This window comes from Rattus rattus, chromosome 13, assembly GCF_011064425.1.
Source record: "Rattus rattus isolate New Zealand chromosome 13, Rrattus_CSIRO_v1, whole genome shotgun sequence".
Classification (NCBI taxonomy): Eukaryota; Metazoa; Chordata; class Mammalia; order Rodentia; family Muridae; genus Rattus; species Rattus rattus.
Genome location: NC_046166.1, coordinates 66,050,301 through 66,071,436, shown reverse-complemented (window position 1 = coordinate 66,071,436; position 21,136 = coordinate 66,050,301).

Here is a 21,136-nt window from a genome sequence, read left to right as displayed (position 1 = left end):
CCCAGTTATGTTATATTGTGTTGTGTTGTGATATAATGTGATGTGAATGTAGTTTTAATTCCAGGAGTGGGACATGGGGCTGCTTCAGTTGCGCCACAATCCTTAACTATGACTTCCCTTATGCACACTAGCAGGGGTATAATATGTCCAGCTGCAAATAATTTAATTCTTGAGACTATGGAGAGGGTATAAATGGGAAAGCCCTGAGAGGGCCTGGGGAGGCTGCTGCTCTCCGCCCTGCTGCTCCTGGTTGCTGTTGGTGTGGTTGTCAAGTGGTTGTGAGCAAAGAGATTAGAAGTTGGAAAAATCCTAATGATGGAGATCGGACTTGTCCCAAGGAACCCAATGCCCATAATTAGCAGGAACTAGTCTAAAAGGTCTGCACCCTTTTTTCTCTCTAACCTTCTTTCTGTCTTACCTATTGTTGTGGTGTTGGAAGGGATCATGTTAGAATAAGGGTTGAAATGGTAGTATATAATAAAACCTAATAAAATAGCTAAACAAATACACCAACACAGATCAGTGAGGTTATGGCACCCAAGCAGTATTCAACAAGTAGCACCATAACGTGGTGTTTCTTCTGTCTTTGTGCCTTAGAGGTCTTGCCTGTAAAACAGAGGCTATAGCTATCTGCTTCATAAGATACTGTATACAGTCTGTGCCAGACCAAACACTCTAAAGCACATGCTAGTACACTAGTGCCCTTGTCTACTACATCCCCAAGTCACATGAACATCAACAGGAAAATGAGGAGAAAACAAAATCTATTTTCAGAAAAAGTACATGCGTGTGCAATTAAAGGAGTAACATCCCGATATCTGAGCTTCCACTGAGACAAGTTTCTAGGACAGATGGAGAGCTGGCCTGAATAAGTTGGAATCATGACTGTAGCAATCATACAGACTCCAGAAACTCTTGGATTAATTTTGTTTCAGGGAAGAAAACAGACTCTCTCTCATGAAGTTTATAAAAGGAGCCTGTCAGAAGGAGGTGATCCACTACAACAGAGAGGCCTTCACAGAGAAAACAGGAAGTGACTTGTCCTCCCCTCTGGGAACTCATACAAATAACCAGACCAGGAATAGACTAGAATGTTAGGCTAGAATGATAGGTAGGTAGATGCATGCATGGATGGGTGGGTGGGTGGGTGGGTGGGTGGATGAATGGATGGATGGATGGATGGATGGATGGGATGGATGGATGGATTGGAGGGAAGGATGAGATGGGTGGGTGGGTGGGTGGGTGGGTGGACATACAGGTGCGAGGATGGTTATATAGGCGGGTGGATGGATGGATGGATGAGTGGGTGGGTGGGTGGGTGGATGGATGGATGGATGGATGGATGGATGGATGATGGATGGATGAGTGGATGGATGGATAGATGGATGGATGATGGATGAATGACAGAAATACAGATGATGGACAATAACTGGATGGATAGATAGATAGTAGATGATAAACAAACATATGATAGATCACACACACACACACACACACACACACACACTACTAGTTATCACATATCACCACATAAGACTTAGTCTCATGTGTGCATTTTCCATAGTCTCTGAGAAAGCTTGGGCTGAGTAATCTGTGTCTCATGCACGTTACTGTCTCATAATGGGTCCTCATGGGCACATGGACTCAAGTCATCTTCCTGCCTTAAGGTGTGTTTCTGGTCTGACAACGGGAAGCTCTGTATGGCCCTGGGAGGAGATGATCCCTGAGATGCTCAACAGTGTGTTCACATACACAGAGAACACACATACTGCGAGCTGGAATGGATTTCATTTTCTGCCTAAGTTCTGATAGAAAGTACCCTTTAATTTCCCTGTTAAGTAAACAGAAATGCTCGGTTTCCAGAAAGAAGTGAAATGGAGCTCATATTTTTTTCTTCTATCAACAAAAGAATCACTTCATGATTAGGTCATCGCTTCCATTCCTTGAGCCCTTCAGCCAACACTAACTTGATTTTGAGACAGTGTGGAGGAGATCCTCCTGAGTCATCTATGTATCTAGCAGATAATGTGAGGGGCAGCTTGCGTACAGCAGACATGCCACAAGACTGGAAGAAACTAATCATGAATTTGTATTGATAAAATGAGTCAGCTGCTTGGTTTGTTTCATGAAGCACTGACCATTGTCATAGTCAATGTCTTCAGAGTTAGATGCCGGTACACTACTCATTCTTTAATGGTGATTTCACTGGTGTGGCTATTTCCTCCAAGCTGTAAAGAGATTCTATCAGAGAAGTTGTAAAGAATCCCTTTGAAGGTGGCAGGAGTCAGTGACGCCCTGGTAACACGCAGCAAAACTTGACCACATTCTCTCTGTGGCCCTGAGAAAGGAGGTGGATTTTAATTTGCTGAAGAAAAATCCATACCAAGCCCAGTGGCATGCAGCTTCCTTTGGCCCATAGAGTGAGAGACTGATATCTCACCTGCAGCTCTGTAATTGTGAGGAGAAATTTCAATTCCAACCTCGGCAGGAGCTGAGGAACTGTGCCTGAAGGTTCCATCTTGGTGGTCCATACAAAGAAAGAAAATTCCTTCCAAGGAGCTCGATTTTGATTTGTCATTATTGATGGGCGCCCTCTTGCTAATTCTACAGTATAGACTGAAGAACTCATATGGCTTAACTCTTACAAAAAGAAAAGAAGATTTTCCTCTTGGAAGAAAGCGTCTCATGCGCATATAAAAGATTTTTCCCTTCCCACTGTTAGATGCTTTCTTCTTTCAGTAAGCCCCGTTTTACCCTGGCCCCCATCTCTGAGCTGATTTTTTGTTTTGAGAAGAACGATAGAATTTTCAAAGCCAATAAAAAGGTCTGCAGTGCAGACAGCCTGCTCTGGTAGGCATGCCTTGCCTCACATTGGCATTTTGTAATGAAGCTTTAGGACCCATTTTCAGCAAAACTCAACACAATGTACAATATCCCTGTGGCCACTTTTACCACTGAGCAAAATCTTTACCAGTTCCCTATCACAGTTGGTAATAATTATACTAAAAAAGGAAAAATGATGACCACTGTATACAAGAAAGTGTGTGTTCTTATTGTACATCTTACTTATGTGTGATATGGTTATGTGAGTCTTCTCTCTCTCTCTCTCTCTCTCTCTCTCTCTCTCTCTCTCTCTCTCCTCTCTCCCCTTCTGTTGCTCTTTCTTAACCTTCGATTATTATGGAAAGATCTTTAATAATTAAATGGGTATGTGAGCACATTGTTAGAATCTCCTAGTTGATTTGTAGGTCAGTCATGTGAAGGTAATCCCAAAGAGATACTACCAAATTAGAGGATACTTTGAAAACTCCTGAGTTAACTCCTGAGTCAAAGGTGGGAAGGATGAACGAAAACTAAAAGTACAACATTGTTCCTCTCCTTGGTCCTACCCATAATGCCACATGTTTTCTTCCACAATGCCCACGCATTGTTACTTGCTGAGAAGATTCCTCAAGATGGAGTTATTATTGGCAGGAGTGTGCCATGCTCTGTTGCTTTGCTGAGATATGGCTTCATATCTAAAATGTGGAACTAAGCAAACTCAAAAGCAGGGGTTGAAAGAAGCAAAAGGAAATCTGAAAATCATGAATGAGCTGAGCATGGATCTCAGGGGAAGACACTAGTTCCTACTTGGTGAAATGAGGAGATAGGGGGTGCATATTTTGATGCTAATGCAGCAGGAGGCTTCATACCTGAACAGACTGAGTGCCATCATGAGTTTCTGCTTATATGGAGGTTTTATTTATCAGGAGCAATGGGGGGACATCTTTGAGAAGCTAAGTAGTAGAGAACAGCCCATCACAGAACAAAATGTGTAGAAAAAACCAAACCATACATCTGGGGATGGTCCAGATATCCAAGTTAGTAGCCAATGTGTTAACTGGTTTCAAGTATACATATTTTATATCTCAGAGAGAAGATATTCAATCACCTACAGCAAAGATATGCAATTAAGAAATCTTTTCATCTGAATGGTTTTGTACAATGAAAACCACGTCGTATAAACTAGGGTGATCATTCAGCATTTATAATACATTGTACTGCAGCTTCTGTTCAAAGTAATCATTACTAAAGGAGTGAATGACCATTTGTAGATTTCACTACTTACCAAAGATATCTTCTAAGACTATTCTGTGGCAGCCATCTTCCTAAAATTATATTTGGCAGCTAATAGCAAAGGGTCTGTGGTTTCCCACGGAGTACAAGCTTTCTCTGTGGGAGTGCACTCTAGTATAATTAGCATGTTCTTAATTGCCGGACCATATTTGATAATACTATCATTAATATCTCTGACATCCTGAACACACCTCTTAACTAAAGCATTGTAACAAATGGGCCAGCAGAGAATTTGTGGTTCAGGCCAAAATCTTGATTTCTGATAAACATTCAAATGGGTAGCTCTAACTTGTAGGTATGAACAATTTAACAGGTGCCCATCCACCAATCATAATGCATATTACCAGAAATTCTTCCATAAACCAACTCTGTAGAGCAAAGCCCATCATTCTGAAATCCTCACAGCAACTATAACGTTTTTCTCTGGTGCTGAGATCCAAATGAGAAGAATTTAATGGTTTGTGTTCATTATGTTCCATATTTTTGAAAATTAATCTACCATAGGAAACATCTGCCATGAAGCCACCAAAGCCATCAGGAATGCCCATGTGTTCAGATGTTGCAGGGCAGCAGGGATAGGGGAAGGTGGCAAGTCCTCGGTTCCTTCATCCTCGCTATTTTGTGTTTTTGCAATATTATAAGCCAGATATTTCTGTCTCTATTTCCTAACGGACAAATGCACTTGTCTGCTCCAAGTGCAGTTTTTTTTACTCAGAATCATTGTGATAATATAAAATGAAGATACTTCTGGAATCGTCCTACTGGGAGACTGGGATCTATTGTCATAGCCGTTGACACAAGAACGTAACTACAAACTGGGCAGTCTGAAAAAAGAGGCAAGAAAAACATTTGTCTTAAACACAGAATAACATTACAGAGCAACAAGAATTCTTTGCTTAAATGTGCCAATAAAGACAGATTTTAGACTAACTTACAGATAAGTAAGATGAAAATATCATAAGTTAATATTCATATCTCTATATGTACTAATAAGGGAACCCATCAGTTTCTGTCACCATAAACCATGCTCATCAGTGCAGAAATTAGTTGGTTTCTTTATTGAAGATTACACAGCCTCAAACTGACACATGCAGAAATATGAAGGCTCCAAGTATGTTGGGGAAGAATGACCACTGTTCACATCTAATAGAGGGACTTAAACAAACACCACAACTAACATGACACATCGCGATATTATCCAGAGGCCTTTCCTACTAGGACTGAAACTTTGCCTCTCAGCTCCCAGTGACTCTCTTGGCAGGTCCCAGAGTTGGTGTCAGCCTCAAGTGTCAGCCACCATTTTACCAGGCAAATTTTTAGTGTATTTAGGAGCAGTTTAGTATTTGTTTAGGACCCTAGTTTGTCCCTCTCCTGGGTATTTTTGAGTTGTATTACATTACCTTTTGATGTAGTGCCAAAAGCAACTGCCCAGTGAGAATTCTTTTTCCCTCCTGTTTATCTACAAAGCCTCAGGTGAAGCACCATACTCATAGTCCATGGAGTAATTACTTGAATATCATCCAGAACTTATTCTGTGGATCAGAATCCTGGATGATGGATTTACTCGGGCGGTACTCATATATTTTATTAATCTAATCACAATATCCCCATTCAGAACACTTGTGAGGAGAAGGTCTGCTCTGTTTACAATACGAACATGGGAACAAGAATGAAAGTATCAGTGCTTCCTACATCTAAACCTAGAGAAAACTATCTCATGAGAAAGGGATAATGGTGATAGTCAGAGCAACCTAAGGGGTCTATTTACATCTAGCTTCTGTCAGTTTTGTGCTGGGAGATGGAGCAAAGTCACTTCACAGTAGGTTTTCTCACAGGAGAGAAATAAAAGTACAAATAAGACTGAAAACCTATTGTGATGGCAACTGTAAGGGTCAAGAACGTGCTTGGGGAAGCACTGATTCATAGCCCTTGTTTTAAAATAGATCCTTTCTAGGAGCTAGATAAAAGGGCTTACTGTTCATGCAGAAGATCTGGCTTTGTTTTCCAACATGAGCATGGTAGCTCAGACCCATCTTCTAGTCCAGCTTCAGGAGATTTGATGTTCCTCTGAACTCTATGGGGTTCTAAAGTACATCATGCACAAACACACATTCATGCATGCATATTCATATGAAACGTGAAATGTTTTTAAAGTGATTATTTCTAAGCCAGAATACACACTAGTCTCTTCCTGAGATCCTCTTGGGATATTCTAATGACTACGAGTTTTTTCCCTGGACTGATAGGAACACAAATTTCAAAGTCTAAAAATGTTCAGAATCTGCAGGATACTGAGACAACTTGGAGGAAGTCAAGCTCGTAAGCATGTACTCAGAGGAAAGGAAAAAGTGCCCAGGGTCACCGAAAGAATAGTGCAGAGAGGAAAGAGGCACTCCTGAAGCTTAGCTGGTGAGAGAAATAACAAACAGACAGAGATGGGTCATGCTTAATGGACACTGAATAAGTACTAAGGTTTCTAACAGAGAAAAATCATCAAGTTACAATGAAGATAAGTTTGGATCCATATCAACACCAATATCTAACTAGAAAAATAGAAACCTTACGTCATATCAGCATATCGGAAGTTTCTGTTGTGTGCAGTCAAATTTGCAAAATGGTAGTAGATTATTAATGCATCCAGATTTATTGTTTTCTAGGGTTGATAATGATGATTGAAGATACAAACATAACAAGGGCTAACCCATCTCTATCCTCCATGTGGTGCCTAAATTTTCTACCTGAAACCACAAAGCCTCTCACGGGACTCCCGTCCCACCTTACCTGGTGTTCTCTTTATTTGCAGCCTATCTTATCCTTCAGCGTATCAGGCTTCAGGAGAAAACAGAAGTTCCCCAGTGCTTGACTGCAGAGGTCCTCCACACAAAGTTACTCAGAACTCCTGTACGCTAGTGGATTTTCACTATAGGAAAAGCAATGGCAACTAAAGACTCTGTGTCCTGTGCTTATATTCCCAAAGTAGTGCCTAACATTCATCTGACCCAGTCATCACTGAAAAACCCTTCCAACTACATATGACAGCCACAGTAGTTGAGTAGGTGAATGCCCTGCCCAGGTAGAGGCGGCACCTCCTCCTCAGTCCAAAATGCAGCCTCCCTGTCTGAAGTGTTTCAACAAGGGAAAGCTACTGAAATTCAAGAAACCGAAGGAATCCTGTTGCAGGAGGCCAGTTGAATTGAAATAAGCAACATTTCCTCCTCCCTCTGGATTTTAGCTATGCACATGATGGAGGGTCCCGGGAAAGAAGCTGGGACTGCACCAGTTGGTACACACATTAGAACTTCAATGATGGAGATGTTAGAAAGTTGCAAGCCCAAAGTCAAACTACCTTGAGCCATCTTTAGGCCTCTTAACAAGCATTTATTACCCTCCTTTCCTTGTGTCTTAGGGTTTTATCTCTGTGAACAGACACCATGACCAAGGCAACTCTTATAAGGCCAACATTTCATTGGGGCTGGCTTAGAGGTTCAGAGGTTTAGTCCATTATCATCACAGCAGAGACATGGCAGCATCCAGGTAATCATGGTGCAGGCAGAGCTGAGCATTCTACATCTTCATCTGAAGGATGCTAGCCAAATGCTCACCTCCAGGCAGCTAGGACTAGGGTATTAAAGCCCACACCCACAGTGACACACCTACTCCAACAAGGCCACACCTCCAAATAGTGCCATTCCCTGGACCAAGCATATACAAGACATTACATTATATGACCGAACATCTTTGTGGCAAATATGTAAATCCTTTGGTATTTTCAAACACCTTTAGTCCTACTAGCCAGTGGCTAAGAATGCCATTCCTATCTGAGGCCTGTAAGAGAATTTCCTGCTATTCTGACTCTGTTCTGGTGCTCCCATGGGGCATGTATTTGTAAAGCATGTTGATTTATGAACTGCTTTGTTCTGTTCCTATAAGAACTTCATGAAATCGCTACCTCATTGGAACATGGTGACTGGGACAACCTGAGCCTGTGCTCTTGTACCGTGGTCACTCATATTTGGCTCCAGAATAAATCACCTATGAAGTGAGAGCTGTTTCTTGGTTGATGTTTGTAACATTTCTGCCACACTGATGAAAAGGAAGTCATGAAGATATATTGTAGAGACTTCTATAAAAGCGTGAGGATATTACGGGTTTGCAAGTCACAGAGCCATAGGATCTTGTTGTTCTAGAAACAAACAGACATTCTTTCAATATGTGACTGCTGATACCAATCTGCAATTGTCTCTTCAAAGCTTTGCTTCTTACACCTACCCAAGTCTGGTAACTGGAAAATTTGCAAAACGTGTAGCCCCAACCCCTTTAATCTTTTCCTGGAGGCTTTCTGTCACTGTGTCTCAGACGGAGCCCAGGAAAGGTGCATATTATCTACCCCATGTTGTTCTTAACTCCAGAAAATTCAAGGAAGCAGTGTTATAAACAGCACACCTATGACAGGGGCACCTGGAGTATGCAAATAGAATGAACCCAAGCCAGAAAACATCTTCCACCTCTGTCTACAGAAGCAATTAGCTGACACTCAGCTCCCACGAAGTCATGTGGATGACAGGTTCCCTAGTAAGACAAGAGGGGTGAAGGAACGGCATCTGCGTGTGTGACTCCATTTGGTCTTGATTGCGTGTGAAGGATCTTCAGTTCACCACAGGGATGCCTCTGTACCAACTGTGATGATTCTCTTCCACCCACGTGCAGGTGCTCTGTGGTTTCCACTGTTACACACAGAACAAATCAGGATTTGTCTTCTGTTCAATAATTGCTTTTTGGCTGCAGAACTGGCAGTTGAAGAGAGTTACAAATGTAGGATCTTGGCCAATGTCTATCCTTCCAAACTCTTCCTCTGCATTCCCACTTCTATGCCTTTATTTACAAAGATGAGAACACAAGGAGTAAGAGTGCTTAACCCAGCAGTAATATCATCCCAGACGACCCTTTGTAAGGATAACAACACTACTTCCGTATGTTGGGACCATTGTAAAATTAACCATTGCATTAAAATATATGCATTTCATTTTATATTATAAAAAAACATTTTAACCAAATCTGTTTTTAACTGATGGGATTATGGTTCAAGACATTTTGCCTTTCCAAGGATGTAGCTGTGGAAACAGGACACAATAAGGAAGAGTCACGATTCGTGTCTTCTTGGAATTCAGATCTGCTGTGACTACTCAACACGTACCAGGCTTGGCAGAAGTCAGCAAGGACCTTGTGCTGCTTATAACACAACATACTTGATGACAGTTATATGGGTTAGATCCAAGGGAGAAAACCCTTCATTACACAAACATGGTCTTCTGAAACGGCAATGGCAAATTATCAGTGTTTGTAAAGTGGTGCAGCATGATTCTTGTGTGTGTACCATTAGGTTCTGGGAATGCTAGAAACAGAACCTTCCTGACAGGCAGAGCTAGGAGCCACCTTACCAAACATCACCTCTTTTGTCTCACAGCAGGTCTGTAAGTGCTAAGCCCATCCTGTGCCTCTTCATTGCCCTTACAAAGAGCTCCTGACAAGGGACTACTTTTAACTTTGAGGACTTCATGGAAATTTAATTTTATTAACCTTTTGTGGCTTGCTATTGCAACCTTTATTTTCCTCTTATTGACTGAAGTTTGATGCCTGTTTCTCTTTAAATCTCCAACATTAACCAAAGTGTGGAAAGCCATGATAGCAGCATTAATGTACAATCTTCAACCTTGCAGTATTTACTGCTGAGCTGTAACAGCAAGCCTGAAAGAAAGAAGGCCAGATGCAGAAATTCTGCAGCACTGAAGATTCCTGATGGGTTCCCTCTGGTCCCCACCACTATGACCATTATCCACACTTCTTGCTGTCCAGGAAACCTGATCTCTACCAGTCACTTTGAGCTGCAGTTGTAAAGGGAAAGAGAAAGACCTCATCCTTGTGTGCCGTTCATCCTGCTTTTTACTACTTTAGCTCTAACAGGCTTCATAGCCTCTGAACCTATAGACTTAGAGGTCAAACAACATAGGATAATTCTTCCCTTCTGCTGCACAAAAGTTCATGGAACTTGTCAACTCTATAGCTGCCTGAGGTTTGGTGTGCACAAACATGTGTACTTGTCGTTACACACACATGTACACCCATATACACACATATACACAGCACACACAGTGTTGTATTTTATAAAACGTGGAGGTATACTGTGGATGGAAAGAGCAGTAAGGCAGGCCTTTGCCAAGACTTTCCCCTAAGAATCAGCCATACAATAAGCCTAGTATAAAATGAATTTTGTTTGGTGAAGGGACCAAGGGAGCAAAGCAGGGACCTCAAAAATGGGTAAAGGCAGAGAAAGGGGGAAGAGAAGGATAGAAAGAGGGAGAAAAGAGAAGAGGCCAGCCAGCAACTTGTGGAAAAGAGAAAGAGAGAGGGAAAGAGGGAGGAGGAGAGAAAGACCGTAGCCAAGCAATTCTTTCTATGTGACACACCTAGCAAACAGCTAAGCAAGCTGTTGCTAGGTAGTTGTTGAGAGAAGCCTAGAGGGAATTGCAAACACCTATAGGGACACACAAATATACACAAAGGTACATGCACACATGTACACACAAGCACACAAACATATATAAAGACAGGCACACACACATGTACATATAGGCACACAAACACATATACACATGAACACACACATATACAGAATATTAGCCCTTTTCCTTTGTGACTTCTTTCTTATCCATCATCTCTTCCTCATCTAACTTCATAGACTCAGCCTCACACACCTCTCTATGACGACATAGCTCTTAGTTCCTCTGCCCCACCTCCAGCCTCAGAAAGTACAGGCCCCACACTGATATTCCAATAATAGACATTACGTGCTTGGAGAGTAAAGAACACAACACATCTTAAAGAAGATTTCATTGATAAAAAATCAGGTGACATAAAAAGGTAATGGCTGGAGTGTCATGTTTAGGACAGCATATGGGGATACTCTTAATGGATTTTGTTTACTGTATGACTCTTTATATTACAAAGAACAACTAGACACAAATTACTTCATGAGAGTGATTGAGATGACACAGAGATCAATAGAGGAAGGAGATAGACGGTGGGAAGGAAAGGGGGGAGGGAGGAGGAAGTAGAGAGGGAGGAAGAGAGAGGGAAAAATTAGAGTTCAGATCTTCGATGTGAGTTGTACTTTTCAGAGATCTGCAAATGAAAGATCAGATTTCCTTCAAGCCTTCTTCCCTCCCTCGTGAGTCCCCAGGGTTCCCATGTTCAAAGGCTGCAGGTTACCAGCTGCCTCTTCTGATCAGCCTCACTGCCTCTGCAGTGCTGCTGTGAAGCCACCTGCCTGCCCAGACTCCCCAAACAGCGTGCTGGCTCCGCCTTCCTGTTCACAATCAGTTCCAGATAATGCTCTGACCAGTCCTTAGGAACTGTTCTGCCATCAAGTCTCATAACTATGGAAGAACACAAGAAGGTTTGTCTTTGTCTATTACAAGAGAATAGTCCTGTCTTTCATGATCTTCAACACACTTGGGTTTTCAAGTCAACATACACATTGTTCATGGGATAGAATAGAAGATTTTGTTGTTATTTTTTCTACCCGTGCTTCCTTCTGACCGATGAGAGTTACCCCTTCACTACCACATGAACCAAAGCTTCACTTTGACTGGTCAGGTCACACTGCACCAATGTGTCATTGAGTATAGGTTATCATGAGGGTATGACCAAGCCTCTATTTCTGCTTTTATTCAGTAATGATGTTTACTTTCATGTTTCTCTGAAGCCAGAGATAATCTCTAGTTATTTTTGATCCCTTCCTGAAGCAACAATAAATGTTAATGAGCAAATTTATTCCCACTTATTAAAGGGACCTAATGCTGATTCCTCCTAAGGAGACCAATTTGTCCTTCTACCGAATGAGAAGTGACATTGTTAGGAAGATGTCACCTTGTGTTATTGACCAGAAGACAGTGTGTTTCCCCTAAAGCTTGTGAGTTAGCCAACACAGAAAGAAGATTCAACAACGGCCTCTGGGAATCACCGCCTGGGTTCTAAACAACCACTTTGAAATGAACATACCTAGGGGTTTTCCATGCTGTTCTTAAGGGGCTCATGGTTACTCATGCTTTCTGAGTGTGCTGCCTCCATCCCTCTGCCAAGGCACTGACAAATGGATATCCATCCTTTATTTACAAGGCCATTCAGTGAGTCACAAGCAGTTGTGATCTGCTGGGTATTTGTCTATGTTCTAACAAACAGACAAACAAACAAACATGTCAATCAAGATCTTTGACCTCTCCTGCATGTTCCTTTATTTTCTGACACATTAGTGAGTGACTAACAGCTAAATCTAAGGGTGAAAAAAATCTCCATTCCCTACTTATAATAATAAAGTTTAGCTGCATGTGGATAACAGATAGAAAACTGGATATTTTAAAGATTATCATGCCTCCTGTACACAAATGTTTATTTTTTTATGTGTCTAACATGGCATGTGGTAAGGTTACATGTGCAATGGAATGCACGTTCAGAAGTCAGAGGCAAATGTGTTAACCCTGTCAGCCGTGTCATCATCCTTAAAGTTTTCTGGTAATATATTTTGATAAAATATTTTAGGTTCTTTTTTTTTCTGAGATAGTTTTTCAAAATTATGATAGGTCTGTACACTCTGTCAGCCATTATTAAAAGTTTTGAGTCTACAGTTTTCTTTGCTCTAAAGTTTTGGGTTAAAGCAAAAAATATTAAAGAATGAAGGGAAGATAAAGGCTTTCAACTATGTGGTAAATAACCAGGAGTTGTGACTAGCCTGGTGCCTTCAGCCTGATGGTTAGTTTTTAACTGTCCACTGGAAACAACCTAGCATTATTCAGGAAGAGACTTTCAGTTGACAAACTGTCTAGGTGATGTTAGCGTGTGTGGGACTGTATAGATTTCCTTAACTGATGTGGTATGGAAGATACACTTTGATATATGGGAAGTACTAGTTCGTGGGCTAGGCCTTGAACTAGTGATATAATACAAGTGATTAAATTGAACAGAAACCACCATGCCTGGACACATTGGTTTCTCTCTGCTCCTGACTAGATGTGAATAGTTTCTTAAGGTCCTAGTTTGTGACTTCAGGGGTGGGCTGTAACTTGGAGTTGGAAGCCAAATAAAGCCTCAGTTCCTTGTGCTGCTTTTTATCAAAATATCACAGCAACAGAAATGAAATTAGAACAGGCTGTGAAGCAGGATCAGAGACACAACAGCCCAGCACTTTCTACCCGAGGATAGACTATTTGAGGAAAACACTGTATCTGGTTCATTCCTGTACCCTTCCACCTTATGTACAACTGTTCAAAGGAAGAAAGATATGTGCATTCAATATTACATGCAAGAATTATCAAGGTACACCTGGGAGACCTTAGTCTAACAGGTCTTCTCTTGTCAAAAAATGTATTTCTTTCTGACAAAATGCCTTGTTTTTTCAAGAAAAGCTTGGGATTTTATTAAAGCGATCGATACCCAGAAACCACCTTTCTCTCACAGAAGTGGCTTTACGTGAATAGACTAGGCATCATTAGCTTAGTCATAACTAAGTGAGATTAAGATACTTTCCCTTTGAAGACAGATACACACACTTGGTTTTTATGTAGGAACTGCATCATTGGGTGGATGATCTAGATGCATTCACCCTAGGAATGTGAGCAGTTCTTTCCCCCAAAATTCCCCCTTAAATCTCTCTAAACACTTTCAAGACACAACGTTTTACCAGGAGAGTCACTGCAGTGTATAATTGGCCATTTAAGCCTTATGCTCACTTGTCTAGATTCTACAGGCTTCAAAGATGACATTCTCATACTTTAAGTACTTGTGGGTTGGATTAATGTTCATCGGCCAGGCATAACACATTCCTTATTTCTTTGTGGAAGGCTCAGAATTCACTGATACCGTAGGAGAGATGTTCCTTTCTTGTTCTATGCCCTTTCATGGGAGAGTCTAAATAGATTCTAAATAGACACGTAAATAGGGAAAAGTTCAAGACAGTAAAACACAGAAAATCAAAGGGGAAAAAAGCACTCACACTGTGCAGTGCATTTCACTTTATCTATCTGCAAACAGGGTTAAGTCCCCACCAGAATCTGTGTAGGGATGGTCATTCTACTGCCCTATGTGATTAGTTAGAGATGACCCTGTGTCCTTTATGATTGCTTGGTGTCCACATAAGATTTCTTCATGATCACATGTATTCTGACTGGGGAGCTGCTGACAGAAGAGACATGTGATGAAGTGCACCATAGGCTGCATTAGGAAATTACATAGACTCTTAGAAGACAGAACACCATGCTTTGAGTCTTTCCCAACCACAATTTGACATAATGCACGTATTAAAGACAGTGGCTGACTGACTTAGGGCTTGTTACCTGTGATAAATCCTGCCTTCTATGTTATAGCAAAACAGATGACAGTAACAATATTTCCCCCAATTTCCATGTCAGTGATAAGAGCCTAGGGTGGTTGTTCCCCCTTTCCCTCCACCAGGTTGTACTCTCACACAAGCACCTTTATATCAGATAATCCTTGTCGTCTCACTGGATTGACAAGAGTACTATGTCTACCTCACCAAACGAATCTCCACGGTAAGGAGTTCACTTTCTTACCTACCTGCAGCAAAGCTATTTCGTCTATTAGAACACATAATAGACTTTCCTAGAACATCTTTATACATGGAATAGTTCAACCCCTTACACCTCTTAGGACAATCATCTAAGATGAGCTAGAAAGGCGCTAACAACACAGTGTAACCAAGAACTTCTCTTAGAGATTTGAAAATTTTGCTCTCCATTCAGAATCAATTTTGAACAATTTATACTTAAAATAACAGTAATTTCCCAGTAATAGAAGGAAGATAAATTTACATAATAATGTAAACCATAAAAATTTAACAAGTGATACATTCTGAGACACAACACTGTCTCTGACACACAGCTTTAGATATGACATTAACTCCTGCTTTCATCATTTTTATGAAACATCTGATTCTCTACCATCACCAAACACAATGTGTGTGAGTTCTACTCTTCTATGTTTATTACCTCAAATTCTTTTTATTTGTATTAAAAATGTTTTATAAATGCACATCTTTAAATTACAATTATTAGGGCTTTTAACAGGGCTTGGTAGAGTACCTACTGAGCAAGAAGAAGGCCTGACTTTGGATTCTCAGCACCCACGTAAGAAGTTTGCCAGATGTGGCAGTGAGCTTCTGTCACTGTAGTACTGTGGGACAGTGAAGACAGCCTAATTTCTCAAGTTCCCTGGGTGGACAATCTAGAATACTAAGTGAGATTCAGGGTCATTTAGAGTTTCTGTTTCACATGAAAAAGGTTGAGAGTGATTTAAGAAGACATCTGACATGGCCCTCTGGCCCCTAAATTCATATGTACGCATGCATGTGCATACACATCCGCACACAAACACACATACACATGGACACACACACCTCACTCTCACAAACTTATCAATCGGAAACAATACCCTAGAAAAATTATAGTACAGGAGGTTACTCTGGAGTGTCCTTAAACTTTCCGTGTCACTTCCCGAATGCAACTTTACCATGGAAACTGAATATCAAAATAATACAGGCTTTATGGCACAGAAATTACAGTTGCCTTGAGATTGCAGTGATTTTCCAAACCATCCTTGAAAAATACCCATTTTTTTTTTTTTGCAAAAATAACTATATGGGCCTTAGCCCCTGAGTAAGGCAAAGCTTCCTTTTCTGCTGACAACCCTTTATTTGGGATTATGGAGCACAGAGGGTGCAGAACTTAAGTACATGTGCTTATTCACAGAGGAAAATAGGTTCGCAAGCTGCTAATATTATATTCTTTGCCATGATAATGGCACTTCAGATACCTGAGGGGAAAGTATACTTAGAAATGCCCTGGAGGATTTCCCTTTGCATGTACTCTTTGCAGGCATGTGAGGCCTTTTTGATGACTATTCGCCATCTCACATTGCAGTAATTGTTGGTATGATTCAGAAAGAGCGGAGCCGGAACCGGAGCGCAAGGTTGAATCCTAGTTCCATAACTCCCACTAATGCCTAAGAAGATCTTACAGGAGAGACGGGATAACCACTATTCTTCCCAGAACTCTCCACTAAACAGTCCCAGCTAGGATTATTTTCATTCTCAAGCAGTACACACACGGCAGATAGGTGGGTTATCGTGTCAGTAGAGTGTGTTTGGGCACTGGGACTTTTCACTGTACCCGTGCTACCCGTACAAATTTCTGACCCTATCTGGGATTTTTATGCAAACACACTAAAGAATCTAAACTCAGGGATCTCATGCTGTACAATTCTTATCTGTACTTCATAATCTCATCTACAGTCATTACACTTCACACTCCAGATCCTAAGTTATGAAAGAATTCCCATTGAAAATTGGAGGGATATCAGGCATGCATAAAAATGCATACTTCAGGGATCTTTCATCTGCCTCCACCAGGAACATTAAAAATGTTATTCTGCTCAATAATGTAATAAAAATTTCCAATACTAACAGCCTTTCCTTTCCAAGATTACAGACAGCATATGGAATGATTTATTTGCAAAGTATTCAACTTAGTTCTGAGTTAATTATATTGGAAATTTTATAGATTAATACTTCCTTGGGAGGGCCACATTTCCCTACAGGGATGGCAAGTAAACCTATTTGAGGGAATCCACACCTGACAGGAAAACTTGAAGAAAGAGGAGATAGGACAATGTTGCTAATAGTAAGATCACTCCAGACAGTGGTGGTGACCTCCCAGCACCTATTTGATGTGAGTCTAAGATGAGGCAGGCAGGTTTGTTCCTGTTTAAAATGAACAACAAAACAAAAACAAAAACTATAAAGCAAAGAGAATAAGGTCATTCAAAATAGAGTGAATTTTAAGATTTAAGAACCTTGCTTTTATTTTTGACATGTAAGATTTTTGTTATTAATTCATGGGGAGGGGTCTTCCTTTAATAATTATAGCACTGCAATCATAGACCATTTCTATATTAAATAGGATTAAAGGACCCAGAATATCATGGCCATTTTAAAGGAACATGTTAGTAAATGTTACTTGCAACTGTAGGAGAATTGTGCATCGCGGTTGCCAAAGAGCCTCACATGCAATGATGCTCGCATGGCATTCCACAACAGGAACAAAGTCACAAGCCCATCTGGCCTCCATCACGTGCCCTCCTGGAAAATGGCAGGCCCAATGTCCAAGATTTATTAAGTCGATGTTAATATCAGCTTTCTGGAGATCTCAATTCTTTTTGAAAGACTTCCAAGTTGTAGCAACTTATAGCAGGAAGGTCTATGGTATAATATAATCATGAGTCATCTAATAGTCACACTTGCCCATTTTAGGTATGTTCCTTTTAAGCCTAGATTATAACCTGTTCAAGCATCAGCCACTATAAAGAATGAGCTGGTTTGTAGAGGACATGCCTGGGTTGCCAAAGAGAGATGGCAGAGGAGACACAGGAAGTGCACAGGGCACTGCACTTCCTGAAAGGAAGACCTGGAGCTAAGTTATCTCTGGGTTGATCAAGCACATGGCAATCTTACTTGCAAGGAATTGCATGCTCCAAGGACTTCTCCCTATGTTCAGTTTGATAAAAGCACACATTCCTGAAACCTCCTATTTCAGTGAGAATAAACCTCATTTCTATGATTCCCCTTTTATCTTTTTACCCCTCCTGAACTCTACAGTCTCTACCATAGAGCAGTCTCCAGAGCAGGGAAGGATGATTTTTCTTGTTCCACGGAAGTGAAATAATCATTCAAAATAGTGTCCTCAGTGGCAATACTATTTGTCTTTGTTTCCTAAATAATTATCATATTTATCTTCCTTACTTCCTTCTTAGCTCCCAACTAGATTAAGTGTTTTTAAAAATCAGAGTTAACTTGAATGATAGGATAATTTGATCTGGGTGAAAGATGGGAATAAAGAAAGATAACTAAACATGATACTCCTAGACATTTATTAGCTTACAAGGCCCTGGAGATTTAACTTAACACTTCTAGGGTTTGGTTTTTTACCCCTGACTGGATTTTCTGAGGAATGGAGGAGTAACTTGATGTATTATATGCTACTGTAAGAGAATACCTGAGACCAGAGACTTTGATGGAAAGCAATTTTTCCTTACATTTCTAGAGCAGAGAATACTAGGGGCAAGGCACTGACCCCCAATGTGGGCTTCCCTGCTGTCTTGAGGGAGGTATCAGATGGGCAAAAGTAAGAGCAAGCACTGAACCCCTCCTTTTAAAGGAGCTGTTGCCTGCTATCAAGGCGAATCCATCACAAGAGCAGAGATTATATGTCTCGCCCCGCCTCTCTACACAACTGCTTTGGGTTTTCAGTTTCCAACACAGGAATCTGGAGGGATAACTTCAAAGCACACCAGTGGAATAACCCATGTGACAATGCCAGCAGGTGACAGACAGACAGTAGCTATTACTTATAATTATTATCACCCACAGTGTCTCCGCTGGAGCCTGTCGTACCTCGCAAGAACTGTTTCCATGCACTGTGCAGATGTCTTCACATCTCTCTACTTCATGTTTTCTGAATTAAGATGCTATCCACTCACAAATATTCTCAAAATTCAGTGGTATATAACGATAAAATTATCAATCAAAATGGGAAAGAAGAAAGCATATCTTCAAACAATTGGAAAAGCCAGTGATAGGAGCTTTTCGTTTAGAATGTTATTCTCTACAGTCTTTCACATACTACTAACTCAGGCCTCCAAGGAGGCCCTGCATAGTTAGTTGGCAGCGGATATTGACTACAGACAGCTCAGAGCAGAGATAAGGCAGGTGAAGTGAGATCTAGAAAAATATCCAACACTCACAAAGACTCCCAGCATTGGTTTAAACAAATTGGTCATTCAGGTCACAAAGTACTGGTCCAGAAATGTGGAAATATGGGTGGGATCATTCCTGGTTATACGTCATATACTTTAAGTCACATTTGCAAGAACTTCCTTTCATATCTCCAAGTCATAGAAGTGACTAATAGTTTTCAGAGTGTCAATACTGTTATTAATTTACCTCAACCCGATACTTCACTAAAAAGAATGGAGATGGTGTTGGTCAGGGTCCCAATATCCTAGTGATGTGTGGCCATAAGCTTTCCTTGAAGAACCTGAGTACTACCTGGCACGCAGCTGTAGTTGTATCAGTTCTGGAGCTGAGCACACACCTTCTTAGGAGCACTCGATCTGTCACTCAATCATAGATTAGAACCTCAAGAGTCTGAGCCCCATGCTGAGTCATTGAGAGTGGAGACAGAAGAGACGCTTCATTTAGATAACAAAGCCTTGAGGGGGAGGCAGGAAGTTAAGCATGTCTAATCACATTGGTACAGTGCCACAGGTCCAGGTTAAAATCTCTAAAAAGTCTCAAATACTATATTCCCTGGTGCTGAAAACAATTAAGTTTAAATCCTTCAGTCACAAACATCATTGAAATATAACTTTTGGAAGACAGCTTTCAATTCTTTATACAGCACTTATTTATATTTTGCAAAGAGGATTTATATGCAAAATATATGTAAAAAACATCAACAAATATTTCATGAATCACTTTGTAAAGAAGGACAGTAATGATTCCATTCTTAGGTCAACAACCATAAACACTCTGTATGACACTGTACATGTATCTGATAACTAGATGGACTACTTTTTGTAAGAAATAGATGGGTCTGCAAGATGACTCAGTGGATAAAGACAGCTGCTGCCAAACTTGATCACTTAATTTCAACCATGGAATCCACATGGAGAGAAGAGAACCAACTTCTACAAGTTGTCCTCTGAACCACACACACACACACACACACACACACACACACACACACACACACACACACAGAGGAACAGGGGAGTGAGAGAAAAAGAAACACCACAAAAGTGAGCAAATACATACATGTGTGCATACATAAACATATACCCATGTGCAAACATACACTTGTAAATTTAATTTGGGAAAAAATAGATAAAAAAGCAGGGTACGAAAAGCATAATACTGAGCACAGTACTTTTACCTACCAACTATTATAACTAAGAACATATGATAGGATACGACGGGATATCTAAGACTTTTGATGAGATCCTTCAAAATCCACAATGGGGCACCACTGCACCCACAGTCAGCCAAAGAGCCAGGTGCACAAGGAGTTTTATTTTCTATGAGTATAGATATAGATACTTGGCAGAACATTCCTCTAATGAATAAAGATTTCAGGGGACCAATTACTGGGTGAGGAGTTGGTGGAACTTCTGGATCAGAGAGAGGAAGACGGAAGGCAGGAGAAAAAGGCTTGGTTTTTTGGACAGGAGAGGAGGAGACAAAATGGAACCTCTAGGAGAGGGAAAGGAACCAGAACCACACAGTCCTGGGAGCCATAAGTATTGGGTGTTCTCAGACAGACGATTAAATAATAAGTAGGATGTGTGTGCCCCATCTAGGTGTGCACTTGTGTTTATATCATTTGAGCTTTGAGTTCATTGTACAGGCAGGTGTCTTTGTGGGTTGAGAATTTATGGCTATAAATCTGACTGATAAGTTACAACCCACAGAGTTTTGATTTTTCTGGGTTACTGGGATTTGTGACAGCTAACCACAGTGGACAGGTGGCTGCAGATGTGAGCAGAATCCACAGTAAGAGAACCAGGAGATGGGCAGTTGTTGCATGGGGCTAACCATGGAGGCAGAGAAACCACCGGGGCCAGAAAGTAGCTGGCATTAGTGTGAGATGGCTTTTCTATATTCCATGCAACATAGATAGAAGTCAACTTTCTATTTAGAGAGGTGTTAATTTTTTCTTAACATAAACAGTGAATTAATCCAATGGCTATATTTCTTTACCTCATGCTAATACCCAATAACTACACAGAGAAACCAAGATTTATTTAAAACTGCACCTCAGTAACTAAGCAATTAAATGATCTATCCTTACCTTCTATGCTAATCTGGCTACCACCTAGCCCCATCCTCGATACTTACATA